The sequence below is a fragment of the Dreissena polymorpha genome, chromosome 10 (genome assembly GCF_020536995.1).
Source record: "Dreissena polymorpha isolate Duluth1 chromosome 10, UMN_Dpol_1.0, whole genome shotgun sequence".
NCBI lineage: Eukaryota > Metazoa > Mollusca > Bivalvia > Myida > Dreissenidae > Dreissena > Dreissena polymorpha.
This window is the reverse complement of record NC_068364.1, coordinates 87,535,820-87,548,297: the sequence shown is the minus strand read 5'-3', so window position 1 is coordinate 87,548,297 and position 12,478 is coordinate 87,535,820. Positions and strand designations below refer to the sequence as shown.

Below are 12,478 nucleotides of genomic sequence, written 5' to 3'. Positions count from 1 at the left end.
ACGCGATAGAAAAAGAGGAGTGCAAAACTAAATAAAAGAGGAGTGAAAAAAGAGCGGTGCAGTAAAAAAAGGCAGGGTGCTTTAAATAAAAGAGGAGAGAATTTTTGCGATCTCGAGATCCCGAGTTAGTCAGCCAATCAAATTGTGCGTAACATGTGTAAATATTCTGTACGCATGGTTCTCAGCTTCTACTGTAGGTTACAATACACTAAATGATCGCTTCATGTAGGGCTGTACTCTCTAAAAAAAAATCATAGTTGACAGGAAGGCATGTTTTACACTTTTTACCATTATTCGGGTGTTATCTTGCGGAGATAATGGTAGGGCATGAATAGGTGTTCACTACTGAATCCCTGAAATATGATACACTTGAAGACTATAGTAAACCATTGCACTAGAAAAGGTTACATTCCACTAAGAAACGGCCGAAAAAAAAAGTTGATAAAACAGTCGATTTTGATTTGTGTCAAGTTCTTTCTTGCTTTGTACATGACATATCTTTTTTTATTGCATAAATCGATTCCGCTTAGAATGGCCTTTAAGAAAAGGTATGGTTATGGGGGTCTCTATGTGCAAAATGTTGCATTTATTTTCGCTCAAAGTTGTCGCTTTTACATTGAATTATATAGGGAAACTATTTGGTGTATTATGACCTGTAAACAAATAGAAGCCTGGCATTGGCGGAATCATGGTCGACGCGATGACAATGGTGAGTTAACCAAATATTTTAAAATGTGGTTCGTCGGGGTATCATTCATTTTTCAATTTCATTCTTTAAACGTTTTTCCTTTTTTTCGAGTTCTTCCGCATATTAGAGTTAATTAATGTTCCATAACTTGAGTATGTTTCGGACAAGTATACAGATAGTGTAATTTCGGATGTTTGAGTAAATTTGTAACATACTTCTATTTGTGATATATTTTTGAGTAGTGTGACAAATATGAAAGCATTGCGGTGTGGTTATCTTTGATTAACAGTAATGCATTTTTATGTATTCAGGCCTTTTTCCAGGTTCACCACAGTCAGAATTTCAGACCTGCTTTTCTCAGATTAGCAAAATGCTTCTAAATATCTTTTCTAAACTCCATTTAAAATAAATCATATTTCAGATGGATCATACTTGGTTCCAAGTAATTGAGAGTAGGTCTGGCCCAGATCACACATGCAGTGCCTGTGCCCAAAAAACTCAAGTACCCCAGGCCTCAAAAACGAGGAAGCAAGAGGGCAATATCAACTCCCACAGGAAAAACACCTAAACATGAACATAAAAGGATTAAACTGGTGATTATTTTTCACTTTCTAGTACTACTTTCTTTTCTATAATAATCCAATTGTATTTTTATAATTGTGAAATCTCTTCAACCAATTGTAAAATTTGTTGAAAACACAATATATCACTTATTAAGTACCAACATTTGGTATATATCACTTATTAAGTACCAACATTTGGTATAGATACTATGGATTTAATATTTGTTTAACATAGGCTCAGGGGTTAACGTAAGAAATTGACACTCACTTGCCCGGGGGGCAAGTTACTTTGAACATCTACTTGCCCTCATTAAAAACTGGTTGCCCTATTTTGAAGTCAATTTTTTATTGTCATTTCATCTTTAAAGCATTGATTCACATGCATTATTATGCTAGATTTAATTTCAGCTATATGCAATGTATCAAGAATAAAAAAATAATCGTATTTATAAAATAAAGGTTGTCAACAAAATAAAATCTGGACAGTTTTATTTCATTGAATAGTCACTATTGAATACAAAACATATGAAGAGTTTATTACTATTAAAATTTTAAAATGGTATACTTGTCACTATACATGTATCTATACAAGTTATGGCAAAGATTAAAAGGGGGGAGGCTTAAAATAGTAGTGTGAAAATGATTGTTCAGAGTTTGAAAATCATGTTGATATCGTTGATGAAGAGTTTCTCACTATTTTAAACTTTGAATATGTAACATACAAGTTATTCACAGTTTAAAATAGTGAGAAACTCTTCATATGCATTCTTAGCAAGTTTGAAACGGTCTGCATATTCAACATGATTTTCAAACTGTGAACAATCCTTTTCACAGTTATTATATACATGTTCATAGACATCACTATCACTAGTATACGCTTCTTCATCCAGTTCTAGTATCTGTTCTGAAATTGTTTCAGTTTGAGTGGTTTTATACAAGAAAATTGGAATAGCACAGTTACTACCAACACATTTTATCTTGCTTGTTATTGTGGAATTTCTTCAAGCCACGATGTTTGAAAGTTACGCTTTCGTGATTCATTTTCATATTTTCTCTATCTTTCTTTTTCGGTTGTTTTGGTTTGTTCCTTTGAGTGTTTCGAGTTAGTTTTATTAAAAATAGAAAAGATCGACTGGACGCTACCGTCCGCCATGTTGAAACGTCTGCCGAGTGAACTTGTTTTGAGCGTTTAGATTGGCTTATACAACGCAAGCGACCAATCAAATCTCGTTTTACTTGTACTTGATAAAAAATATATTGACCCAAAGAAAATAAATAGATACAAGGGGAAAAGTCGAAGAAATACTGCAATTATGCTAATACGAAACGGACTTGCCCGGCGGACTATCTACTTTGGAAAATCACTTGCCCGCGACGATTTTAACCCGGCACGGGCAAGCGGGCGTCCGCTTAAAAAAAGCCCTGAGGCTTGCTTAATAGAACACTGTCTTGTTGTGTGTATATTTTATTTTTGCCATTAATATTAAGTTCTTTGCATTAGGACATGGGCTAAAATTTTAATACAAAGATCAAATAAACCACTCTTCATTCATATAAACTATTTTGGCACAAGCCCATCAATCCTTTTTTTAAGTTTTGCCATTAAACACTCAAATTTCATGTTTCATCACTGATTTAGGATGAAAAAACCAGACACAACAAATGGTCCATCGAAGAGAAATCCTTTCTGAAAGAATACAGTCAAAAATTACGAAAAGATGGCGAGTCAGTTTCTGGAACAACTGTGCAATTGCCATGAACAACATGTTTGGTGGAAAAAAACAGAACAGGTACATAATCATTCTTAAACAGTGATAACATTAGTATATTTTCCTTATTCTGCTGGCAGAGCACTCAATTTTATATTCAGGTATAATACAATGTCATATGAACCATGCTTATTAAATTGAATTTAGAAAACAGTCATTACGATATGTCATAAGCTGTACATATGTACACAACAGAAACAGTGGGAGATGATAAATGTAGTAAAGGGGTGGGTGATTTTATAAAATAAAAAATCTAAAATGGCTATCAATCAGATATTTTGTTTTTGTAAAATATATGACTAATTTTTACTCAATTTAAACAAATGAATTTTTTGAAATGACTACTAATAATGTATAAAAAACTTTTTAAGAAGTCTATGATATAGAAACATAGATTATTCATGTTTGCTTAAATAACATTATATTGTCATTTCTTTAAAAGAAAAAAAAAGATTTATCAAGCAATATTATCATATATTATTTTTTCTGTTTTGTTTTTTTATTTTACTTTTTTTGCTTCAATCAGGTTCCAGCTCTCCAAGAGAAGTAGCAGGGCATATATTGTCTTCTCCATTGAGAGAAAGTATCGTTGTAGAACTTTTAAATGAAATTGAATATTCAGCAAAAGAATGCTACAACAAGGACAGTGTTTTAGCCCAAAAGGATTTCTGTGACCTGGCTGAATTTAAATGGCATGAACTCATTGATGAACTATTAGAGCAACAGCCACTGCAAGCTGATGTTCTCTTGGCTGTGTCTCTACCAACCTCTAAGATAGGGAATACAAAATCTGTTCAGAGACTAATACTGGTCATATCTTCTGTGTTTGGAATGTTGATGAATACAGGATACCAGGAGTTGTCGTTACAACTCGTTAGTTCAAAAGATAATCACAATGACTTTAGCTAATGAACAAACATGCCAAAAATTACATTTTGTTTCAACTGTGTTTCTTTTTTTCTTCAAATGTTATGTTAAAGCCCAAAAGCACAAAATATGAACTTAACACCTTGTGTATAGAATGGAATATTAAAAAGTGTGCAATTTATATTTTATCATTTTATGAGTAACTCAAGAGAAAATTTCATTAAAGAGTTGCCAAACTCAGCTGTGAATGAATGTTTGTTTAATAAAATGTATGTATTTTAAATATATCTTTATATATTTTAAATACTTCACAATATCTAAATACACATACAGTAAAAAACATACCAGGTATTTAAAAAAAATCTTTCTTAGCCAGAAATTAGCAATATACATGTATAGTTTCTTGCAATTTAAAAAAAAAACAGTATTAAACATTAAATTGCGTACTATTTTCTTAACCTCAAGTTTGTGAAATTGGGCATTTGAATGTTTATGTTACTGTTCATGACACATGTTTTGTTTGGAAATTAAATAAATCTTTTGGAACATCTATTTAATAGCGCTGACCCAGGCTCTTAAGTTCATTGATGTTTTAGCTCACCTGAGCTCATAGGATCGATGAATGTCTGTTGTCCGTCCTTCTTCTTTTAACTCCCCTTTGGGTTTTTTTCTGCTCATAGATCGAGAAACTTGGTCAGGATGATTGTTTGGAGGTATTGTAGGTCAAGTTCAAAGACGGGTCATCAGGGGTCAAAAAGTAGGTCACTATGCCATTGACAAATATTGGCTACCTGTACTTACGTGAGCGATATAGGGCCATTATGACCCTTTTGTTTTAATTTTACCCTTAACACAATCAGGAATAAGTTTACAAATCTTGCAATTTTTTTTTCTTATTTCATGTCCATTTCGTTTCAAATTTTGAATAATTGTAGTTCTATATGTAATAAGATTTAATAATTTAAATTTCATTAATATACCTTACGTAAATATGTGTTAAATTTGATGTCAAAAGTTAATTTCCCAGCAGGATTCTCAGGGTTTGTAATTCTTAACTAATAAATCATTTTTAGCCTTATATAGAAGCAAAGAAAATTGGTCCTGTCAATTTCATGAGTCGGTCAGGGATCTCCAAACAATAGAAATGTTAAAGGGGCCTTTTCACAGATTTTGACATGTATTGAAGCTTGTCATAAAATGCTTTATATTGATAAATTTAACAACACGATCCCAATCTATAAACAAGAGCAGACAACTGAATCAAGCATTTTGTGAGAATTATGGCCCTTTTTTATCTTAGTAACTGAATATTTTGTTAAATTTTGTGTTTAGATCCACTTGACTTCAAAAGTATCAAAGCTATTGCTTTCAAACTTCAAATATTTTCTTACTATCATGAGCGTACTGTACCTGTCAAGTTCAATTTGACCTTGACCTTTAAATGACCTTGACTTTGAAGGTCAGAGTAAAGTTAAGTTAAATTACCATTACATCTTTATTTATGATCAGATTTTATTAATACTTTGACAAAACAACACTTACCTGAATACCACAATGGATTCCATCCAAACAATACCCCATGCCCCAACCCAGAATCCCTTCCCCCCCCACTTTTTTATTTTTGAAAGATCATCTAATAAATGACCACAACCCACATTATACCCCCCTCTCAACCCCCACCCAACCCAAAAAAGAATATTTTTTTCTTTGAAACATGGTTAAACAAGATGTGTTTGTGAAACACAATGTCCCCTTATATGATGTTTGACCTCGAAGGATGACCTTGACCCCTATATGATGTTTGACCTTGAAGGATGACCTTGACCTTGACCCTTCACCACTCAAAATGTGCAGCTCCATGAGATACACATGCATTTCAAATATAAAATTGCTAGCTTCAATATTGCAGAAGTGACATTACATGAGCAATTTTGACTACTATAGTGGGGGACATAAAAATATATAAATATATTTATTTACTTTATTTTTGAATGACTGTCTAAACTTCCCACCCAAGCTATTGCAATCAAACTTTAAATAAAATCTTATTAGTTTGTTTTATGTCTTTACAAATGTTCAATAGATTGTGGAAAATATACCTGAACTATTACCTTGACCTTATTGAATAATTTGAATATTACAACATGATGGCTTATGTTATACTGTCAAGCACTCGAATAGTCAAGTGCGCTGTCCTCTGACAGCTCTTGTTGGGACAGTGCTTAAACCTAAATGAAAGTTAATGTTGTCCCCAACAATTCTGAATTTCTTTCCACTGGCAATGAAATCAATTAATTCAGTATTAAAATGTCCCGATATCTGATCCATTGTATACAACATGCCTCGATGGCTTAGAGTGACACCCAAAGGTTGAAGTCTGTCATACACCTACAATGATCAAACATTTGTGTCTATAATTCATTTGAATTTTTTTTAATATTACCTTAAATAAATCAACTAAAATGGGTTTGAAAAGCTAAATCAAACACATTTAGATAATTGGGTTTGAAAAGCTAAATCAAACACATTTAGATAATACTTCATATATTTCCATTTACCTGAAAGGCATTCTATTAAATGAAATTATATAAGGATACATTACATACAAATGTATATAGTGAATAATTCATAATTTACAGCACCTGTTTCAAGTCGGTGCGCTTAACTTACTATAGGAACAATTAGTTAAAAGGCTCATAGAAACATCACATTTCAGAAAATTGTAGAATGAATTATCCAATGAAAAATCTTATACTTGGTTTTGCTTCATTTTAGAAAAATTCCATTGGTTTTTCTCTACAATTTGGTCAAAAGGTGATTGTCATTAAATGTAAGTAATATTAAAACAAGATTGAAGCAATAACTTACAGCTTTAACTAATTCAGTATGTTTAGTTTTTGAAGTTCTATAATACTTTAAGGATAAATAACAAATAAACATAACCAAAGTATAAACAAATAAAAACCCACTAACAGACACGAGGTACATTTTTTTATTTCTTATTTATGACATTTGCTGTGTAGCAGAGCAATTTATCTTTTATAAGGCTGACCTTAAAGGGGCCTTTTCACGGTTTGGTAAATTGAAAAAAAAAAATAATTTCATATTCGCAAATTTTCGTTTTAGCAATGATATTTTTGAGAAAATAGTAATACTGAACATTTATCATGCTCAAAATATTCATTATATGCATCTTTTGACGATTTGAAAACCTTGAAATTATAAAGCGTTGCAACATGAAACGATTGAATAATTTGGAAAGTTCTGTTGTTGTCGTTATAGTTTGAGAAACTAAGAGGATTGCTTATTTCATTAAAAAATACATCTGCTCATAGCATGAGCATGAATGGTCGAGTGGTCTAGGCGGGAGACTTTTTACTCCAGGACTCCAGGGGTCAGTGGTTCGAGTCCAGTTGAGGCTTACTTTTTTTCCTTTTTTTAATTGTATTCTTGTTTTTTACTGGAGATTTTAAGGTCCAATGTTTAAAGAAGTTTGGAAAATATGAAAGCAATATGTTAAGGGACATTGAAAATATTTGAGGTGGTACGCAAACTTTAACAAAGATTTATCAATAATATGCATATTCTAAGTGAAAAAAGTGTCATAATTCTTACAAAATGCTTGATAGAGTTGTGTGCTCTTGTTTATAGGTTGGGGTCATGTTGGTAAAGGAGTATGCAAAATATGAAAGCAATATGTCAAGGGACATTAAAAATATTTGGGGTTGTATGCAAACTTTAACATAGATTTATCAATAATATGCATATTCTAAGTGGGAAAGGGCCATAATTATTACAAAATGTTTGATAGAGTTGTCTGCTCTTGTTTATAGGTTGGGGTCATGTTGGTAAAGAAGTATGCAAGTATGCACTTATACTACATGGTATATCTTTACAAACAAATGTTAATTTATAAACATAAATCACGCAACTCCCGTACCATTCTCACACATTTTCACCCATACGCACTATCCTCAGAAACACACACACTCACACTAACATATGCATTAATTCCACAAAGAATATACATTTTCATCAAACATAAATGATAAATAAATCAATCCAATCAAATATATTTAAGATATTGAAAATATTCGAGGATAGACTTTCCTAAAAAGATGTGAAAATTCAATAAATCAAGGAATCTTGTAATAATAATATGTATGCTTTTAGTTAGGTGACAGTTTACTAAAATCATATTCTATCCCCACTTCATTATTACACAAATCACAACAAATTGAAAACTGTTAGACTTCCTTAGTTTCAAAACCAAAATACTGGTTAACTAAAGTTCTTGGCAGATAGTTGAGTTTCCACAATAGTCCTTCTTTTCTCTGGTCATATGCGCAGATGCAATGACTGACTTGTTAAAGAAGAGAATGGCCAGGGCATCAACATGGCTTCTTCCTGCTCTGCCGATCTCTTGTATGTAAGCTTCAAATATAATGTGTGTGTATATATATATATATATATATATATATATATATATATATATATATATATATATATATATATATATATATATATATATATATATGTATATATAAATGAAGATGTTCAAGATATTCATTGGTTTACAATTATACACTTTGCTAAAAATATTAGGAAAATTGTATCTAGTTTTAGGAAAACTTTGTTAATAGGTAATAAACAGCTCCAGAAAAAAATAGGATTATTTGTGTCATGTTTTAGCTGAGAGCACAGATTAGAACTAAAAACACAACATAAAATTGTATAAGCTCAGGTCAGTTTGTTTGCATCAGCAGATCAAAACTTCATTATCTATTATCTTGTTTGTGCTCAATGCTCAATTCTGTGCTCATTGCTCAAACTGCAAATAGTTTTGTTGACTTTTATATCTAATATTGAAGCTTAATTATGCTTACATTATGACCAATGTTGTTTAATTCTGTGTTCGCAATCAGAGACGTAGATAACAACGTCTCTGTCGTAATGCATCTGTAACTGACTGGCTGCTGATAACCTGAAAAAAGAAGAAAGCAGTGTAGTGTCAGGGCTAGTTTAAATAATTAGACCTTGGTTACACAGGATTATCATCCCACCAAGGAAAATTACAAGCATCTGAATTTAAGCTCACTTGGTAGGCATGCTAGAATAATGGTCATCACAGGTTTTAGTCCTGCATGTGTCATATTCTCTTTCTCTTGTGTAGATCTACTATGACTATGTAAATAACTTAGCAGTTGAATTTAAAATTTAAAAAAAATTACCGATTATTTACAATAATTATTTTAACTCAGCTCTCTCAGCCATCATAGCAAAAATTGCAAGTACAATGTAAATAGTTCTATTAGAATTAGCAGTGGCTTGTAAAATTTATTATATAGTTGTTTGTTATAAATGAGCATTGATAAAACAATCAAATTAAGTGGATGTACAAATGCATTATCGATTTTTAAACAGAAAAAATGTATTATGTAAGCTAAAAATGTACATATCATTGATAAAAATAAGGAATTTAACGGTACTATTAATCCATATAATTAATGTTATCCGAAATTGCATTTTCCATTTATTAATCCGAAAACTATTCAACTGATGAAGAATGAAATCAATCGTTCCGTGAAAATGAGTCAAACCATTGAAAAACTTAATTATAATACTGATCAAGAGATAAATAGTTTGCACAACGAACCACATTTTAAAATTTGCTAGTTAACTTACTATTGCCATCGCCTCCGCTAAAACTTCGTCTGTACCTGCTGACTCTTTGTATACAAAGGGACAGGTAATCCAGACTAAACGTTAAATTGACATTACAAACAATTTGATTGGCTGAGCTAAGTCGGGATCTCGAGATAGCGAAAATTCTCTAGTCTTTTGTTAAATGCACTCTGCTTTTTTTTTTACTGCACCGCTCTTTTTTAATTGTACGCCGCTTTTATTTAGTTTTGCACTCCTCCTTTTTTCTATCTTGTGGCCACGACATAGCTAACTCGTGGCCACGAGATAGAAAAAAGAGGAGAGCAATTTAAAACAAGAGAAGCACCGCTCTTTTTTTAATTGTACGCCGCTTTTATTTAGTTTTGCACTCCTCTTTTTCTAGAAAAAAGAGGAGAGCAATTTAAAAAACGAGAAGTGAATGTCACCTGTATGCCACCGTACATAGTGCACCTGTGTAAGACGATTATTAACTGCCAGAGAATAGCCATACTCCAATTATCTCAAATTATCGGGAAACTCGTGGCCGCACAGCCAGCGATAACGCACGCGCCTCTGTACATTAAGCCCGAATCGCTATCACTCCTGCGAAGTTAATTGAAAAATCAATTATTGCTGAGACAAGTTATGCCCACGATAAAGACTTAAGTTCAGTAATTTAGTTTGTCTTTTTACATGTGATCCTTGATGTTAGACATGTTGTAAGCAGGCACTCCGTCTCACCGTGCATTACAATTAACGTTCAAAACAATAAGGTTAGACAAACTTGTGCTTCAAACAATACTCTCCACCGCACAGCAGCCCATCAAACCCATGAAAGTAATCATAAACCGCCACGATATTAAAAAAATCAATTGTTTGAAAAGTTGTAATTAGATAAGCACAATCTTTCAGATCTAAAGACTAAAGTGTTCGACAAGAAGAGGATCACATACCATGACAATATTGTCATCTTCCGCCCGGTAGGAGGACACTGTCCGTGAATTCTAGAAGGCTATGTTTCTTGCATCTTTTATTTATTTCTGTGTCAAATGTATCTCTTTAAATAATCTCTGTTAAATATGATATTACATGTATACGTATGTCTAAATATGTGCTGGTCACAGATTATTAATAATTATCTACATGATAAACACGTTTGTACTGTACATGTATATGTATCTATATTAATTACAGTTTTTATGCCCCCGGTAGGGTGGCATATAGCAGTTAACATTGCCCATAACTTTTACATATTGAAGATAGCAACTTGATATTTGGCGTGCATGTGTATCTCATGGAGCTGCACATTTCGAACGGTGAAAGGTCAAGGTCATCCTCATGGTCAAATATATGAACTCGTGTGTGCAGCACAGCTATGTACATAAATTACAGATTTGTTATACTAGTATGTCATACTTCTATTGACTAACTAATGTGCATGTTTTAACAGTCATGTACACAGTCATAAAACTGAAGAACAGCTGTGTCTAATACTTCCATGTCATGGTAATCTTCAATAAGCTAATATACATGTTGGAAGAGTCATGTGTTTGAATTGCAGTTGTGTAATGTATTCATAAGCTATATAAAATTAATTTGAGCTAATTTATGAACACATGTTCACATTAATTTTATGAAAATAGAAGTATATATGCAGGCTATACTAGCTTGTCGTTTTATTAGTTGGTCGCGTTAGCGGTCAGCTAAATTTACAGAGCATATTTTGCGAATCAGTATGTGCTTAGAAGCCATAAGTACGGTAAGAACCACAACTCACTCTGCAATGGACGATTACCGCTGCCTGTCTGCAGCAGACGACAAATGATTCTGCTCCAGCAGTGAGTGTAAATACTCTAGCAGAGAATTTATATACCAGCTTGTAGGTCGACATTGGCCTGTCTAGTGTTTATCATTGAAATATGTACATATTGGCTGCTTTCAGGGAAAACGGGGCTTAATGCACGTCAAATAAGATAAGCCTGTGTACAATGATTAGCCTGTGCAATGCGCACAAGCTGATCAAGCACGACAACAGCGAACAACTGCAGTGCATTCAGCGCTTTGATGTTAATATCAGCTTAATGATGTAGATCTACATGTGTTTACAGTTATATAAAGCATTAGTAATGCTTTGTTAAATGTATGTTTTACTAGCATTTATTTCATACTGTTATAAGCTAAATGAATTAAATGTATATGAGATACAATTTATCCTGGATCTTCAATAAGCCAAATGATCTGAAGTTTAAAATGTACTTGTCTGTACAGTCATCAATATAAATGAAGTAAATATGTTATATTTATATTTCATTCTTCTATAATTATTAAATAGCTTTTCTTCGTTTATCTAAATAAAAAACGTGTACGTAGATGAAGTGGAATAACAGATGTTTCATTATTTGATCACACAATTTAAAGGGGCCGTCCAACAGATTTTGCATGTATTAAAGCTTGTCATTAAATGCTTTAAATGCGTTATATTGATAAATGTAAACATTTGAACTAACAATCTCCAGTAAAAAAAAACAATAATACAATTTTAAAAAAGGAAACAAAGTAACCCTCAACAGGGCTCGAACCACTGACCCCTGGAGTCTTGGAGTAAAAAGCTCCCGCACAGACCACTCGACCATCCACGCTTATATACAGACCATATGTATTGTTTAGCTATATAAGCAATCCTCGTAGTTTCCCAAAATATCGAATCGCGTCGATACGACGCTTAATCTGTTGGACGGCCCCTTTAATGCATCCGTTTCAGATATGAACATAGAAAATACTATGTTAGTGTGATTGTGTACTTAAATTTATCCCACATGGCGAGGCTTGCCGAGCCTTGTAAGCCTTTCTGAGGCGAGTAATCGTTCGATGCTTAAAAAATATTTAAAATAAAAACCATCATGGTCCGAATTGTTGTTGTCCTTAAA

At 32.6% G+C, this 12,478-nt stretch overlaps 2 long non-coding RNA genes across 2 annotated transcripts; one reads left to right on the top strand and one right to left on the bottom strand.

Moving 5' to 3' along the window:
- The first annotated feature begins 660 nt into the window (after nucleotides 1–660).
- On the top strand, nucleotides 661–4,068 carry LOC127847579 (uncharacterized). The gene is made up of 4 exons (XR_008034044.1): nucleotides 661–709; nucleotides 1,110–1,281; nucleotides 2,891–3,041; nucleotides 3,547–4,068. It is a non-coding gene; the product is annotated as an uncharacterized LOC127847579 (long non-coding RNA).
- Nucleotides 4,069–7,086: 3,018 nt separating this feature from the next.
- LOC127847577 (uncharacterized) lies at nucleotides 7,087–9,623 on the bottom strand. Its single transcript, XR_008034042.1, has 3 exons — nucleotides 9,573–9,623; nucleotides 8,774–8,871; nucleotides 7,087–8,321 (listed from the first exon to the last, which is right to left on the bottom strand). It is a non-coding gene; the product is annotated as an uncharacterized LOC127847577 (long non-coding RNA).
- Between the last annotated feature and the right edge of the window lie 2,855 nt (nucleotides 9,624–12,478).